The following is an 18,568-nucleotide window of genomic DNA, read 5'->3' as shown; positions in this document are numbered from 1 at the left end:
ATAAACTTCAATGAAAATAGAGCATATGTCTAATGGTAAGAGTCAAAAAGAGTAGGTATAATCCAGAAAACATGCAGAGAAAATTACCAATTATCTGAGACTGCATATACAACTGTAAAGAACATAAAAATATATAATTGGAAACATCTAGGTAATTACTTAGAATTTATGTCAAACACCAATCCAAATAAAATATATCTCTCTGGGGGAAAAATTATAATTCCATTAATTAAAAAGACAAACTAGATAAATGGAATTAATGAATAATAAAATAAATTATATTAATAATTAAAATAAATAATAAATTAAATAAAATTAATAAAAGAGGGCAGATATTCCCTAGTTACTGTTTCTGATTTTCAAAGATCATTTTTGTACCAGGTAATTTCCTCATCAAACATTGACAGAGCAGCAAAATTGGGATAAAAGCTGCAATTGGTGGCAAGCTTTTCCAGTAGCTTACTAATTACCTGAAAATTCACAGAAAATTCATTGAACAATAAAGAACTGCAATTTTATTCTAAAACATCTTATTCTAAACCCTGAATTTTCCTCAGAAGTTTGTTTTGGTTTGTTTGTTTGTTTGTTTTCTTTTTGGCTTGAAAAATAAACTAGAAATTGCATTAAGAGCTGTATCTATAATCCTATTTTACAGTTATATTTATTGCCTCTTCATATGCAAGATTAACATTTTGTGTGAAATGTAATGGCATTGAGGAATGATAGGAATGAATTTAATAAAGCTATTAAAAATCAAATATAAGAAAACAAAAATAATAATCTAGCTCTCTTTTTTATCAATGGAAAAAAAGGAAAGCAGAAGAAAATGCAACTGGTTTTATATCTATATATATAGTTATATATGTATAGTGATATAAAAATTTTTTCTATAATTAGTTATTAGAATAAACTTTGTTCTTAGTTTTAGGACTGGTTCTGAGAGACAGTTAAGAATGGTGTCTGGAAAAGCATCATGAAAGACTCAAATCTTGTATCACTGGAAATCAGACTAGACAACATGCCCCCAAAATACCTTTTAGGAAAGCATGAAGTACTTTGAGACCCACGGGGGACCAGTTCCAAAACACAGGACACTGGAATAGTTACCTATAAACTTAAGGAAACCCTTTGAAGCAGCATCGCAAGACAGTACTGCTGCCTCACAAGCGGCATTGACCAGGAATTTATGCTTTTTTAGACATTATCCTCAGTAGCTCTGAAATTACCAGTGAAAATACCAGTGCCACAAAGCTTCAAGGAAAACATTGTGGCACACAACCAGGAAAACAGCTGTCCAAAAGCATGGACGACCATCATTCATATTTTGCCTACATATCCAAATAATACCAGACATCTCGATGGACTGAGGCAACAAAAATTCTTTTTTCTCTGATCTGCTTGCACTTTTCAGTTAACATCATTTGGAAAAAATGCTATAGGAGATAATAATATAAATTCTTCACTGTTGTGCAACTGCCTGTTGAGTCTATGACAATCCAGTTTGTTCATGGGAATACTCACAGTCTTAAATAAGTTTTCTTACTATGTAAATTAATTATAATTATTCCCATGATACTGTGGAAAATGGTACTGAAGCTACCATTTCTTCAGATGTCAGTTCTGCAAAAAAAAACCTTCAGATGCCTTGTGGACAAATTCCAGAAATACAACCATAAAGTTTATAGTGTGATTTCGTATCATTTTCCCCAATAATATGTTTGCTGTATTTGAATATGTATTACCAGCAGCAGCCACAGTTTCTGGCAGTTTGTGGTTAAATATCCCATAAAAGCTAACTCACTTGTTCTATTCTGAACTCACTACATTCATGCTGACAGCCCAAATTACAGTATTTTATTATATTGCATCTTTACTGTGTATTTTATTTATCTCTGTTGTGCCTTCTATTTTTTGGCATCTATTCAAAACCTTTACCTGCGTTCTCCTGCTGTTCTGGGTTTTTCTGTAGCTTCTTTTGCTTTGTACTCAGAGCAATATCTTTTACTTTCATACACTACAAAGTTCATTAGTTTAGAGAGCTTATGCAGTCTCTCTTATGACACCAAATTGTGCTTCTGAATTGCTACACAGCTGCAAAGATAGCCTGTGTATTCAATTGCCAATTTTGACAACCTGTGAAACACTGCTCCTAAATATGCTATTTATGGCATAAAGCAAACTTAATTTAGCAGTTGAATTTTTAAGTGAAACGACACAGTGAATATGTATGTTACCTATAAGCAATGTACAATTCAAATTACTTGCACACTGTCCGCTTATTATTTGTTAGAACTTCATGTCTCTGCTCTTTATGTTTCTTCACAGGTTCCAATAATATAGCATTCATAAAAATTGAAACATTTCATGGCGCATCTAAGTTCGCTCCACTCTTTAACAACTACATTGACTTCATTTTTTTCTGAATCTCCTTGAAAGAGGACGTTTTCCCTAGACTTGAAAAGCTTTAACAATTAATGCCTTCATTTGAAAATACATTACATTGCATAGCTCTTAAGAGTAAGTACTTTTTCTTCAATTAACTTTGGTTTTCCTCTAGAGCCTGAGATTACAGCCCAGTCTCCCCAGAGGCATAAAATAACATGCTTCTATTCACTTCAACAGTTGCCCAGATATGAACAGTTAGAGAGCTTCAATTGGTGACAATTAACTTTATCATTCTTCATATCCATTGCAAAAACTTGTCATTTTAATGTTTGCAAAGACATTTTAATCAACAACTTTTTATTTATTTGCTTGCTTCTTTGGAAGACCATTTCTAAATGGCAGCTTTTGAAAAGATAGCTTTTATCTGTTTTTGTTTGGGTGAGACTTTTATAAGGGTCATGAGCACCTGTGTCCTCTAAAACTAAAGGAATGTTGGTGGCAATATTAGGCCCTCTCTTTCTTGCAAAACTTCCTACCATAGGTTTGAAAACTTGTATTTCAGAAGCGAATTAAACAGAACTTCAGTCTACAACACTTAGAGAAAGGCCTATGTTTTATTAAAATACTTACATGAGACTAGTGAGTTACTGTGCTGAACGTATCTGTTGGATAAAAAAAAGTCCATCTTGCAAAGAGTTAGCTTCTCCCTACAACAGTTACATTCATCAAAATCACTCTTCTTCAACAGAGAGAGTGTGTGCTTCCCAGGTTGTTCAATCAGCTATATCCTACCAATCCTCTGCTTTCTGCCCCAACCACAGTATGATGTCCATTTTGTTCAACATTTTCCTACACCACCCCACTCTCCCCAGTTCTCCCTTTGTCCTGTCTCTTCTCCATTACATGTGGGATACTTGTGTGCGTATACAAACTCCTTCTGCTACCTCTTGATTTTATGATGGATCTACTTTTATGTTTGTTTGTTGTACTTGTTGGGATGCATTTGTACATCACTGATACTAAACATCTCTCTCAGCAGGAAGCTGTTCCTCACAGCAATTATACCTGATGGCTTTCTTTCCATTTTCCTTCAGCTATTCAAGAAATTGTATTTTCTGAAACCGTGTGAATTCTTCCAGAGTCTTACATAACTCAATGTATTCAACCGTCTCTTTTCCATCCATTTTCTCTTTTCCATCATGCTTTTCATTTTGTTAGATATTTTGCTCTTTTGCTCATATATTATCTACTCTGATACTTTATATTTTCCCCCACTATTTCAATTATTATTTTCTTAAAAATTTCCAGAGTTTACATGACAAGAAGGTACACAATTCCCACTGATTTTATTAAATTGACTCACATTGACTTTAATGTGAGTTTTGTGGCAAACTCGCCGGCAACTCTGAAAATATAGAGTCTGGTGGGTATAATTTATTTTTTCTATCTTTTTTCAATGGGAGTTTACAGTCACTTATTTGAAGGGATAATCTTCTAAAAGCTTTTTCTGATTTTGTAATCTCATATCATCACTTTTAATAGCTAAGGGACCAAAGAAGACATTTTCATGCAAGTTGGAGTAACTGAGCTCTACATGTCCAGATTCAGAAGAGGTAAGGAAGATTAGTTATTTTCCCTTGAGTCACAGCCAAATTTTGCCCTAGCTTTTATCACTGCAATCTATGGTGGTCTTCTCTTGTCTATTGCAGATGAGCACACATCTTGAATAATGAATGAGCCTGCCATCAAAAATACGCAAATCTTGGTCTTTATTTCAGTATTTGGACATATCCATTTCAATTTCCTAAATCCTCTCTTCTGACTTGAGCTATTAATGATGCTAAGACAATTATCTAACTCCACCAGACTGTCTATTGTTCATCCAACAGAAAATCCTATTTTTACTAGAATGTCAAACTATTTCTGTCATTGCTCACATATAATTTCCTTATTCTTCCACAGTGTTTCTGTTTCTTAACTAGTAGCCAGGGTGTCTACAGCTAAAAGACAAGGAAGCTTTGTTTGAAAAATTAATGTATTCTTATAGACCATCCAATATAGCAGAGAAGAACAGGTGAGCTTTTATGCTCATAACCCCTTCATCTGTATCTTAATCTTGTGTGCTTTCCAACAAGACTAGAATCCATTGTCACACTTCAGTCATCTGAAAAAATCTCCTTTTCTTCCAAATTCTTCATGTATCTCCAAAAGCAGTTTCTCCAAACCTGGGTATTTTTTGCAGCCATTTTTCATTCCAGACATCAAACGAATTCCCACATAGCTACAATTTCTAGCGCAATTGAAGACAGCAGGTTTTAGCTACTTGTCATATTTACTTTTAAATTCAATCCAACAGTTTACAAAATACAAAACTGAACATCTAGAAATACCTACTCTAAATGAGAATGTGAAGTTGTTATTCCAGGCCATACTGTAATTATCCTTTATGTAATTTAAAGGGAAAAAAAATGGAAGGATTTTATATCATAATATACTGGAAGCCAGCTGCTACTGTGGTCCTAAATACTTCCTATAAAGACTAAGGTATTGGCAGAGCCCTGAGTCACCTTCTCAGACCAGTAAGAAAGCTGGCCATGGAAAAAAGATTCAGGTTCCAAAAAGCCCAGGGTACTTTCATGCACTAAACTTTTTTCATTCCCTGTTTCAGAGAGGTAATACATAGAGTATCGCTTACCATGACCAAACAACAGGTTTATATTCACTGTCTGCCATTGCTTCTTAGTCAAATAAGATATGGTTGGAGTCAGGGTTACCACATGTCCTGCATATAAAGTGACTTGCAAATGCGATGACTGATATGATACGCATCTTGTCCTCAAATTATGCAAGGTTGTGTTGTAAAGAGACTTTTCAGTTATCGGCATTGATTTTAGTTGAGGAGATATGGCTTATTTGTCCATATTTTGCAGATTTTCTTTACTGAGGAGACATTTACTCCATGTGAAAGAAAGCTTCATATAAAATTGATAGCATTTATCCAGCAACAAAAGTTGTGGGCATTGGAAAATGAATATTTGCCAAAATTATTCATTTCCCAACATTTTAATTGCATGAAGGATAAAAGCTGCATGTGAACCAAATAGAAACAAATTTAGAAAAACAAGCTATACAAGCACAAAAAAACCCCCAAAAAACCAAAAACAAAACAAACACCCCCCCCCCAGAAACCTGCAGGTGTGGAGTGTGGAAAACAAGTTGGCATAGCAGCAGTATGATTTCTTTCATTCTGCCACCCTTATTCACACTATGTCAAATTTTAGCTCAAAGTCCTGAAAATTGCGTAAGGCAGCAAAGTTTTCATTGGAGGTCTGTCTGCAGCATTTTTCAGGATCAGGGCCTGCCTCATCAGGTGGTCCTACCAACATAAATTACACTAGTTCAAAGTGTAGTTCTAATACAGAGTAATCGCAGCGCGTATTCAAATATCTATCAAAATGCTTCTCAACGTAGTAATTTCAGCCTATAGAATTTTGAGATACGAAATAGATTAAATGTTTTACCTTAGAAGCAGATTCCAGTCCTTTTGACCCTTGAAATGCAGGATTTAATCTTATTCCTAAGTGGTGACCATTCGTCTGCCAAGTGAATCTCACATAATGAGAGAATTCCCTGCATTACAAATGTACAGAAAGTTCTACCTCAGAATTCAATGATGAGTATCAATACTTGCTATTCAGAGCAACAGCTCCAAAATAAAGCTCTTTAATTTCAGATTATAATTTAAAATGTAACCACATTATTGTATATTCTGTTGCCTTTTGCACCACCGACAAACACAGGAACTAATCCTGTACCTACTACTCACATTAACAGTAATGCAAGTAATCCCTTTCAAAGTAAGAATGTGTAAATAAAGATTATTCATGCAAGTATATAAGTGAAATTGAATGATACAATCTGTTTATTTATTTTCTGTCTCTAAGGTATATGGTTTCACATGCCCAGCTGAAGCTAAAAGTGCAACTGAGAACACAAGACCCTAAATAACAGACAGTGCACAAGGTGCAGTCAGCAGCCCTGATACCAGTTGCTGAGCTTATGAGAAAAGCAGCTTCGAAGACCTCCCTGCATCCTTCAGTTAATGTTCTTCCACATGCTCATAAAGTCTATGGGGTTCCTGACTCAAGCACAGAGTGCAACCTTCTGAACTGTTACTTAAGCAGGTAATAGCATACTGTCATGACAATCCCATTAAAGGAAACGAGACAGAAACAAAATGTTGGCAGGATGACACCTAGAATTTTCTTCTGTATTCTTCTGCCTCAGTTTTATAGATTTTCATCCCACCACTGCACAGTTACAGCACAGATGGCTTACTGAGAAATGTCATTATAACCAAGATAATAACATCGAAAGAGCATCTGAGTAAGAAAAAGTTTTAAAAGTCATATCACTATTCTCCTTAAAAAGGGTGAATAAAAATGCTATGGATAAAAACCAGTTGGATTTAGCATACAATTTTCCAAGGTGCATGGTACTTGCAAATATCTGCATGCTTAAAATCTTCTCATATGCAGCTCCACAACCAGTACTGGACCATTCTAACACACTTCTGCTTGCTGCATAGCCAGGAATGTAATGAGCACAGCTGAGCTGGTAAAGAGAGGAGTTCACTTGTGTGGACACAGAGCTTACTTCCCGGTCAGTTTTTCATGATTTCCAGGCACCCTGAGCCATCAGTCATGCTTCGATCTGCCTTTGTAGTGGCCAGACTTCCTGCCAGTCCTTACTAAACGACCAGTGCTATGTAAAATCATCAGTCCTTCAAAGGTAAATGCAATTAGTTTGTAAGGTTAAAAATTGAGTTCTGTGGATTGATACCCTAATCCATGTCATCACTTTCATAAGCATAAGTATTTTTATACAATTTGTTTAAAAAATAAGCACTCCATATTTAGAAGGAGCATGTATTCTGTGCAAGAGTAATAATCACATTTCACCAAAAATTGAGTAAGTCTATTGTGTAAATGAAGGACTCCCCAAGCACACATTACCAAGAGAGACCATAGCAATCTATCATTTCAATGATCCCTGAACAACAGGAACTGTAAGTAATTTTGATAGAACAGATTGTGACAGCTTCATAGGAATTATTGCAAGTTGCATAGGCAAAAAACTGTAGAATAAAAGGACTCAAAACAGGATGTAGGCTCTTGTGTCAATTCACATATAATCAAGCATTGAAAGTAGCTTTGTTAAAATAAGTGAAAGAGTTCACTAGAATAAAAAGACACAGTGATGGTAGAGGAGAGACTGAAGTGTCATATCAGCTAACCATACTGACAAAAGCAAAAGCAGATTTTGTTATTAAATGAAAATATAAACACAAAGATTTCCTTTCATCTTTCAGAAAAAGCAAAACTGATCACTGTACTCCTCATCATATATAAAAACAGCATGCACATACGTATTTTAGCTTGACTGGCCTCCCAGTCAGCCTACCAGTCCTGCAAGTTAAATATGTAAGAACAGAAAAATCTGGATCTTTTTATTTACAAGATAAGCCCAAGTTATTAATGTATGGCATAGGCTGGTATAGGTGGAAGTAGGTAGGCTGTCACTATTTGGGTTATACATCTTTCACCCCCACCTCCTTTGTCCTCGTATATCATCTTACTCAGAGATAGTCACAAGAAATTCGCCAGGTAGGAGGACAATGTTAGAAAACCACACTAGTCTTCTCCTTGAGGAACAATTCTCGGTTTAAGATTTTTTTTCTCTATGTTACAGAACTCTCAAACAAGGCACAATGCAATATTTCAAAGATAATGAGAGCAGGTAGCAAAGTAAGTCTGTCTCCTCTCAGCTTCTCTGCAAAAGAACTAAGAAGTTGCTCTCTGTGAAAGTGAATGAGTGGAATTTATCTGCCAGCCCATTCCAGTGAACAGTCAGAAAAGAAATAATATAGAATAGTCTAGAAATTCTCACCAATGGTAGTCCTTTCATGTCAACAATTTCTTTTACTACTGACATTAGCGTATCTTGTCAATTAAATGGTATTTACATTTTGACAACTTTGCATGGGTAAAAAGAAACAACAGAAATTTAAAAAAGATGAACTAAAAGGAAAATAAAGTTGGTGTGTTAATGCCCTAGCAAAGGGCCATTTTTGTACTTACAATGTGCTGCCAAAGTTTCAGCATCTTGATGTTATGTAATACTTCATTTACGTTCCTTCTCTGCTCAGGGATCACTCCTTGCGTAATGAACAAAAGCAATTCAGACTGACGCAGACCGTTTAATCAGTACCTCAGTGCACTTGACAAAAGCTAGTAACTGAACTCTCTGCTCCCTCCTGCTAAGGTCAGGGGGAGCTTTGAAAGTTCACGGGAGTTAGAAGTGTCTCAATTCCCAGCACTGTTGCGAAGTACAAGTATGGTTTACAACAACTTTAATGCATTACAGGAGATCTAGGTCACAAGATGGTTTTCTGAATGAGCATTAAAAGCCAAAACCACCAAATTGCAATACACCTTGATAATGACAGATTTACCTAAACAGTAACACCTCTTTTCTCTGTTTTTTGAAACTTTGATGTCCCTCAGTGTTATTGATCACCAACTTCAAATAACTTTTGTACGTAAAGCAAACTAAAAAAGAAAAAAGACATATAACTGAGTAAAATGTGATGATAATAATAAAAAAACATTATATATTACATGTAAGAGTTACCTCTACAGAAAGAGCTCTATGCAAACGTTGCAGCATTTGTATTTACTAACATGTTGTAATCCAGTGGGCTGTGTTAATTTTTCAGTGCTTGCCTTCCAACGCCCATGAAACTCTTCCCTTATGCACTGAATATCTTCACTGAACACCTTTCCTTTTTGACTCCCAATCACTATTTTCTCCAACTGAGAACGTCGGTAGCTGGTGTGAAAAGCTTTAGGGAACAGCAGAGACATCAAAGCTTCTTCTATCCTCTTTCACCAATAAAATATTTAATTTTGGTGACAAGCAAAAGTGACTGAAGTCACTGTCAGTGGTTTCATTCGTGTGCCCCTAACACTAGAAGACATCTTCACTTTTTTTACCCAAGAAATAAGTGTGTTTGCTAGAAAATTCTGATTGAGACAACCCAAAGTAAACTGCCCACTTGGTAAGCAGTTTGGACAGCTACCAAATTTTTACTTTGGTGCCATGTGTAAAATACCATTAGTGTTGGCAGCCTACTCCTTGTACCTTCTCTCATATAAAAACTCAGAGTACTTGTTTAGGAATTGAAGTCATATATTTATCCTATGCTTGACCTCTATCAGAGAGTGCCCTCTCTGAGAACCTCTTCCCTCCTCTTTCCCTGGAATTTCAGGTGAGAAACTTCAAGAAATCAGTTGTCCTTCAATCACTTTTGTTCCATTGAGCTACCAAAATTCGAAATTAATTTTCCTAATTCAGGCAGCCTCCAACACATCTACAAAATTTAAATTTAGTTGTAATAAATACAAAAAGAAAAAAAGGTGAGTGCTGTAGAACGCAAACCTGATAGTGTAGTGACTTCACCCTGCTGAAGAGAAGGATTACGTGACACCAGGTCATAAGCTCAGTGCAGACATTAAAGTGAGACCACAGCAGTTAGGGTCAGACTCAAGAACTGAAGTCTTCACTGAAACACCTTCGCTGAAAATCCAACTGTGTTTGATTTCCAGATACAAGTTCTTCTGCTCTCTGCTTCAGGGCAGCCAAATGTAATTCAGCTTTGGTCTAAAAACCCATATTGTCACAGTGGATACTAGCTCAGGAAAAAAGAAGCACTAAAACAGCTGAGAAGGGAGCTTTTGGCCTGAAGTTACCTTCTGTCCAAAGCTCAGTAGAACTTGTGTCTGTTAAAATCAGTCTACACTGGCAGAGACAGCTTGACTCACCTGCTTACAGTTAAAGATGTTCTGTCCTGATAACTTTGAAATCAATTTCACTGTACTAAACCTATTTTAAAAACAAACAAATAAAAAACTAAACCAACCAAACTGTAGCTACAATATGATTCTGGGACAATTTTTGATTAATCAAATTTCAATTGCTGCTAACAAACCATTTTCAGAAGTAGAGTCCTTCTCCCTAGTAACTGCCAATTACAGTCAAAACATCCTGGTTTTCCTTATCTCAGCTGAACATACACATTGTTTTTCTGACTATTCAAGCAGCATAGGCTGTGCTACGTTCCTAGTCCACTGCTTTTTAAAGTACAACACAACAAATTGTATTTAATTTTGCACACAGCTTTAATATTAAAGTGATTACACTAACTCAATATACCGCAACATTTCAAAAATTCCATTAAACTGAGAAAATGCCAGTGCAGAATCAAAGTCCTGCTCTTTAACAGCTCCCCCCTTTTCTAAAGCTTTAAGTGATTGTCATCTTTTAAGTATAAAAAACAGTCCTAAAACTTCTGAATGCATACACATTGACGGAATTTTTTGACTCTTTCTTCTAGATCTATTTTGAAAATCTCTGCATAAGCACATTCCAAGTTCTAAAAATACATAAAATTATTCCCATAAGTTTGAAGTCTTTCACTTCTATACTTAAAAAAGATTTCTCTTAATCGTACATATAGATGTGCAATATCAGCCTGTGATAGTAATGATATCCCTGTAAAATAAATGAGTAAAAATTGTTTTGCTCTGCATATCTTGATGTATAATAATACTGGTTTTGTTAGAGGTGTATGAAATACAGAAAAATATATGTCTTGACAGAAAAAAAACATGAGATTCATGTGCATTACTACGACAGTCAAGGCAGATACTTAGTGGCATCAAGGAGATCTGTGGTAGAGTGATCTGAATAAATCAGATTTCTAGATTAGGAAGAGGGTCAGAAGCAGCAGCATTTGGAGCTTTGAGGAAGATTTCAAATTGAAAACAAAAAAAACCAACATGGATTGACATCAACCTGAAAGTTCTTCATTCTGAAGTTTTCTATCCTCCTTCTTTTACCAAATAAATGAAAGATATCATAAAACCCCCACACAAACAAACAAACCCACCCAAACCAAAAATCCCCAAAACAGAACAATTCAGCTTTGGGAGGAAAAAATCCCCAAAACTGTGGTCAAATGTTCAACATCAAATGTTCTGACTTTATTAAAGCTTACTTTAATTTTTTCCTGACAAACAACTTTGCCAATGTTGAGCAAAAAGTTAAGAATGCTTTGAATTTTTCAAAGATCCTTCTATGATGCATACACTAAGAACAGTAAAACCCTTAGAGCTATCTTTTCCTCAGCATAGTGAAGATGTAGTAAATATTTACATCCTCATACTTCATTCTACTCCCCTGTATAATGATATGCTGCCATGCCTACACTGTCTTTATCTAAAGTCTGATTCATTAATGATTGTAAGGCACAATGAGGCTCACTTAAAAGCATAATATCAGAAACAGCTTTTGCAAAGAGCACCATAAATGAAGTGTCATTATAAAATTCAACTTTTCTATAAGAAAAGGTACAACTACATTCATGTGTATTTCTAAACACTAGACAGAAGGATACCAAAAGTTTTTGATCAACAAAATTGCACTGCTATCCATGTTTAAGTACAGAAGAGATCATTCAGTAATGATTCTGTTTTTAACATCTCGTATTTGTGATCTGGAACCGAAGTAGAAGAATAGGCTAAAGCTGATCCTTATCAGACACCTGAGGGTTAAAATCTGCATCTCTGTTTTGCTCCTGCTCTCCTATGGCAAGGTGCAAAAAAGAGGCCCAGCTCCAGGTGATTCAGTGTGCCATATGTGCTGCATTTCCTGCACACTCTAGGAGTTGAGAACAGCATTTCCAGGTTTACAGCTAGTCTGATTTTCTTGCTTTTCATCAGTTTAAGCCTGCCCCCTCCTGTTGTTTGTACATTTTATTTAATTTGTGCTCATTTTTCCTTTTTTTTTTTTCTTTTTAATACCAAGGACAATTAAAAACATACAACAAAAAGGCACAGGAAGGAAAAATGCAAGTATTCCCTGAATGACTTACAGCCAAATTCAGCCCTTTGGAGAATCTGCTCACAGAAGCATGAAATTTTCACAGATGTCTGTGTAGTGCAAGGGTAGCATGACTGACATGTTCTGCTGCCCTTGCTATTCAGAATATTTTTGTGGGTGGCTTCGGGTGTAGGAGGGGCTTCTTTTTCACTGTGTTTCAAAAGACAAATCAGCATAGCCACTTTGAAAAGGGGAAGACATATACTAAAAGTGCTGAGCTTTAGCCTCTCTGAATGGTCCTGCTGACTTCGACGGGGCCATTCACATGCGAAAGGTACAGCATTTGGCATGGGCCCAGTTATATGGTCAGATTTTAGGATGTATGCCAGCTTTGTTGAGGTACCTCAGACTGTTAACTGGTTTTGAGCTCTGTCATGGAGGGCAACAACAAACAGGAGGCAGAGACACTGTAGTTCATGCTGTAGCTGTGCTTCTACAAACCTTCAGCAGCATTGATGCTAGCAAAGGAAGAAAAAGAACAGGGAAACAAGACCATTCAGACTACAGTTTTGAGGTCATTATTATAGCTGCCATGCCGCATATCTTCTACTAGAATGCCCTGCTGCAAAAAGTAGTTCCTCACACATAGACTCTTAATGGAGCAAGCGTATTCACCCAGGTTTGCAGAGGTAGAGTACTGTAATCACTGGCAGTAATTGTCCTCCAGCCACCACTTCCCCTTGGGATTTGGCACAGTGATGGTCTAAGCACTGCCAGAAACAACAGAACAATGAGATTAGTCCAATGCTGCAGACTAATCACTTCTCAAATTAATTTGGAAACTAAAAGTCTACAAAAGCAGCTAGCATTAGTAAACATTTTGCATTTGTTATAAGTACTGTGAACCAGATTTCCCCCTCTCCAAATAACTCTATTCAAACCTCCCCAAACAAAGACCAAAAAATTTTTAAATAAATTCCATGCATAAGCCTATTTTTAGCAACCAAGTGATATATCTACAAAACCAGGACTTAGGGTCAACAGTACGAATCCAAAAAACACTGCTTACAACAAAACCATATACTTAATATCACAATCCTATTCTATTTCTGCATTCTGTTTTCTGACCACATTCATGTAACTAAATAATAATGAATCTCTTATTAAATACAAGGCCTGATTCTCATCCCACAGGAATTGATGGCAAAGTTCCTAGCTGAAGTTTGGAACTGATCACACTATTTATATCTAACATATATAACATGCTAAGTTTTTGTTCATTTGTTTTTGGGTTGTTTTTTTTTCCACAGGAAAAGCTCTGGCATCATACATCTGTTTCACAGTAAAAACAAGTTATTAATATTACCCAGTAATTCAGCTGCTTCCCAGCCTTTAGGCAAACTTTGGTGAAGTAAGCAGACTCCATGTTTTCATACTTGTTAATTCTGCCAACTTCCTCATGAGGAATTTACATGAGAATATGTTCATTTTCATGCAAGTTAAAGTCTAGAGTTATTTTTTTTCCAAATAGCTTTCCAGAGTAATAAATATCATATGGTTTTAAAGCTACACCCTGCACTATGAGTTAGCTGCTGAGTGCCTGTTTAGTAGAGAAAATGTAGTAAACCAATATCATAATTGCATAAAATGGAGTCCAGATACAATACCAGTAGGTTACTTTAAATGCCGATCACTAAGGAGGGAAAAAATAAAATCTGACAGTGTATCAATAACTCACAGCAACATTGGAAAAAATAATAAACTAAATTGTTTTTTGTATTGAAGACATTGACCACCAAAACAGGAGGAAGAACTTTCTTTTTATAGAAACTTACATTGCTGTAGGAAATGCACCTTCTGGAATTCCAACCGAAAGGCTGAAAATGAATGATATTTTCTATTTCTCCTGGGAGACATCTTTAAATTATCAAGGTAGGGACTCTGTAGGAAGCTATTTAACATACGAGTTTTATTGATCCTATCTGCCTTTGGAGTGAATTTTTTATCCTCAGCTGTTTTGATTTCAGTCGCTCCTGGCTCTCCTTTTGCCACTTCTCAACCATTCTTCCAGTGTATCAGCACAGGTCAAAAGATGAACACAGGTTTACATGCACTACTCGCACAATTCTGGTTCATAACAGGCTAAGCAAATGCAACATTTGTACTGCCAGGGCACTGGAAAGGGGCCTTTGTGGAAACAAAATTCAAGTCTTCACGTTATGGCCTAGGAAAGACTTAAATAGCGGCTGACACCTCTGAGTTAGCCTCCATGGGTATCCTCAGACTGTTGACTGAACACCCAGTGTCTTGTCCCAGCATGCTGGGTGCCTGAGAAGACAGTTGTTTCAATCTTCTAGTCAACAGTTTGGAAGTGACTCTGACACAGTGATAGATTTAGATTCACTCTTTCAGTTGAATGAATGAAAATAATTTCTTGAAACCAGAACTACAGATAAGCCAAAATATTAATCTCTCTCTCAACAAAAAGAAAAAACATTACTGTTCTCCTTTAAATGTGACGGTGCATACAATAGCAAAGAAGAAAAAAGGGGGGTGGGGAGAAAGTTTGCATGTGAGAGATTCTGGAATACACAGAGTTAATCGCTCGACAAGAAATCCTATCACTGTTCAGAGATGATCTACATACTTCAGAGTATAATGTAATACGCTCCTCTTAAAGGAAGTTGTCAGTGTCTGATGGGTTTTTATTACAATTGCTCACTATAAAACGCACTATTTAATTACTAGCATGAAAGTGATTCTAGCATAAAGGAAGAAGGGGAAATGAGACCTCTTCACCTTTTCAACAGTTAATGCACTTGTGCACATAAAAATACAATGCTTTTTCATACTAATTTTTAATGATGCATTGCACTTTTTTACATCTACGGGATGTAATTTCTCTGTTGATGTCTTTAGATATGATGCAATACCTAAAGCAATATATGATTACAATAGATAATTTAAATAAATCTAAAATTCTTAAGATATTGGTCAAGAAGAGATGAGTGATTTTGCACCTCACTTGACAGTCCATTAAATGACACACGGCCAAGTGCTCAGTTTCTAAAATATGCTAAGACATTTCATGTTGAACTTCTAAGATCAGACAACTTTCCAAAAGTCTGAATTAATATTTCTGCAATGCTGTGTAGAATCTGGAACTTGACTTTTTTTTTTTTTTTTTTTTTGTAACCAGCCAACCAGATTTCAAAACATCCCTTCTTGGAGATTATACAGATACTGTAACAACGTAATTGTCAAAATAAACAAACTAACACAGAACATAATGACAGAAAACACAAATATTTTCAAGTGTGAACACCAGGTTCTAAACAAAGCAGAGCACAAATCACAGTTTCTGACAAACAGAGGTTTTTTGGTGTGCATTCTGGAATCTACAAACTGTGAGTGTACATGGCCATTCAATATGTGGATGCACTCTCAAAGAAGTAACCGATCATAATGTGAATTTTCCTTACCCTGACTGAAAACTCTTGTACCAAGGCAACCATATCCATTGGGAAAGCAGTATTATTTGGAAAGAGGCCAAGTCAGACAGATGGCAGAGAAAAGGGGATCAGTGAAACGTTCAGTGTTTGGAAAGTTTCAGTAGGAGTGTAACATTTTAAAGGACAAAGAAATTGGTCGGTCTCTTTGGCTTCTGATATTACTAAAAACAAAGAAAGGTATGGCATAAACAAAACACATTTTTCTAGATTAAACTAAATAATCACCTGTGGTTTTGAGAAAAAGACATGAAATATTTCTCAAAACAAGGTGTCAAAATGTATGTATTTTATATAATATATACTTCATATATAATAGAAAATATTTCCTTGTGTTTTTTAAATGAGTATACACTGTATTAAGAAAACTTTGCCTCTTAGCTTCCTTGATTTTAAAGATAAATTTTGAAACTAGGGCAATCTGATTACTATTTTCATGATCTGTACCATCTGTAACTTACAACTTTTTAACTATGATAAAAATGTGACAGATACAGTTCAGGTGTGTGATCAGCAGACTATTCATTTCAGGTCACTGCTTTTTATCCGATGTAGTGCTGCTCACCAAAATCTGAGATAAACGAACAGACACTGTCTGTTTTCATGTTTCATGCACTGAGTTTTTAGGCACCCAGTGAAACCCTAAAGATTTAACCAGATCTAATCAAGCTATCAAACAATGATTTGAGCAGAACTGTTTCTGTTGCCAACAACCAAACAATTGTTGATGTGGCTCTATAATCCAGTCAATTTGACTCCCACCTGAGCGACTCTGGGAGATCGACAAACTCGGGAGTGAAACTCTGACTCCTACAACTGCATCCATAGTGCTCAGGGAGATAGGTGGCAGCTAATAATGCAAGAAGCATCTGCTCAGACATTGGTGGAATCCTGGCAAACTACAGTGAAATCAGTTTTCTTTTACAGACCCTCTGAACCATTCAGGAAATAATTTAGAGAGCCACATTATCAGGTCTCCTGCAAACATTTTTATATTAAACCCAAGTCACATATATGCACATATTTTTTGTATTGGCTCCTATCCACCTCAAACACATGGGCAATATGGAACCCACTGTGACAGCCATCATGCTATACAATTATTTTCATTTGTGCTGCCACAAATAAAGAATTAAAGATAAAAGTGGTACCTCTGGTATGAAATCTAGCTTTTGTTGTTAAGATTATTTCCTTGCCCAGTGACATAAAAGTGATCAGTATGCCATTATGTGGATAAAACAATTAAAAAGTTTCTCAGAACTAACTCTGTCATCTTGGACAACAAAATTACTGCTGCAAGGAGCCACCAGCACATTTGTTTTCATTATTATCAAATGTACCATCCTCATCAAAATGATAATTTGACAGGGGTTTTTTTTGTTCAACTCGTGACAATTTATCCATGTCAGTGTTTAATATCTTACTGTCATGAAAGCTGCTCTACAGACTGCCAGTTCATTTTCTATACATGAGTTTAAAGCAGTATTTTGCCTGATCAGAAATGCCAAGCAAGTTCTCATTTTGCATTTGTCAAAATTATTTTGTAATAGGCCATTGTTTCTTTTTTCTTAGAAAGCAATCTATACTGAATCTTTTCTTAAAACATCAGATAGCAAATACATCTACTACATTAGTATAGTTTCTTTGGTGTACAGTGCCATTGTTTCAATGGGATGTATCTTGGAACATAAATTTTGGTTAGTTGTAATGAAAATAAGTATCAAATCTTAACCATATTTTCTATTAAATTCTTTAATCAATTCTTAGATGTCATGCATTTTGTCCACTTAGAAGAATATAAAGCTTGAAAAAAACCCAGGTTTATTATTAGCAAAACAGAAAGATTCATACATGCTGAGTCTCAGCACAAATCTGAACATTTTACATACTACTCTGGAAAATCTACAAAGACATAGCAAAATATAACTACAAGATATAGCCATGTAAAGAAATATAGAAGACTAACGTTAGTGACCAGTGTTCAGTTATGAGGGAACTGGATTTCTGGCTCCAGCTTGTTCCTTTGAATTTTAAGATCTCCTGTCTTTAAAAAAACCTCTTATAATCTCTGTTGAACATTTCGTAATCACCACCAATCCTCAGTATGTTCACCTTCATATGATTCTGCTATGTACTCTCTAAAGTTGTTTTCACTACTTCTGCCTGAAATTTTTCTGAGGTACACCAGCCCCTGATTCAGTTGGCCTCAACTGTCAGCAAGACTTTTCTTGATGCCCTATTCTTTCTTGACTTGAGGTTTAAGATTTTCTTTTACTTCTAATATCTGCTTGCCTTTGCAGGGTCTGTATGGAGAAGTCCCTGTGACTGTGTCCTCCACCTTGCCAGCCCTCTATCACGTGTTTTGTTTCTTTGTACTCCCCTATTTATGCCCAAAATCTCTAACCTTACACCTATGGTGCAGCTTCTTTGAGCCTCTGTCCTTGGTTAGTATTCCCCCTGAAAACTCCAAACATTACCTCCTCTGACTTCAAACAGAAATTCCTCTAGTGCACACTCCTAATACAAATTACCTCAGTTTCCCAACACCTGTATCTTTCTGAACATATATTTTCATCTACTCTCTGGAAGCTCCCTCTGAATTACTAGTGGATGATCACTGTGGCTGAGATAGAGCTGTCACTCTCCCCAACCTTCTCTCTCTCTTCAAGTTAACCTTGCATGTCTTCTGTCATAGCCACAGTGAATAATACTTCCATTCTGTCCATCACTCA

Source organism: Lathamus discolor, chromosome 3 (genome assembly GCF_037157495.1).
Source record: "Lathamus discolor isolate bLatDis1 chromosome 3, bLatDis1.hap1, whole genome shotgun sequence".
Lineage (NCBI taxonomy): Eukaryota > Metazoa > Chordata > Aves > Psittaciformes > Psittacidae > Lathamus > Lathamus discolor.
Note: the sequence above shows the minus strand (reverse complement) of the source record.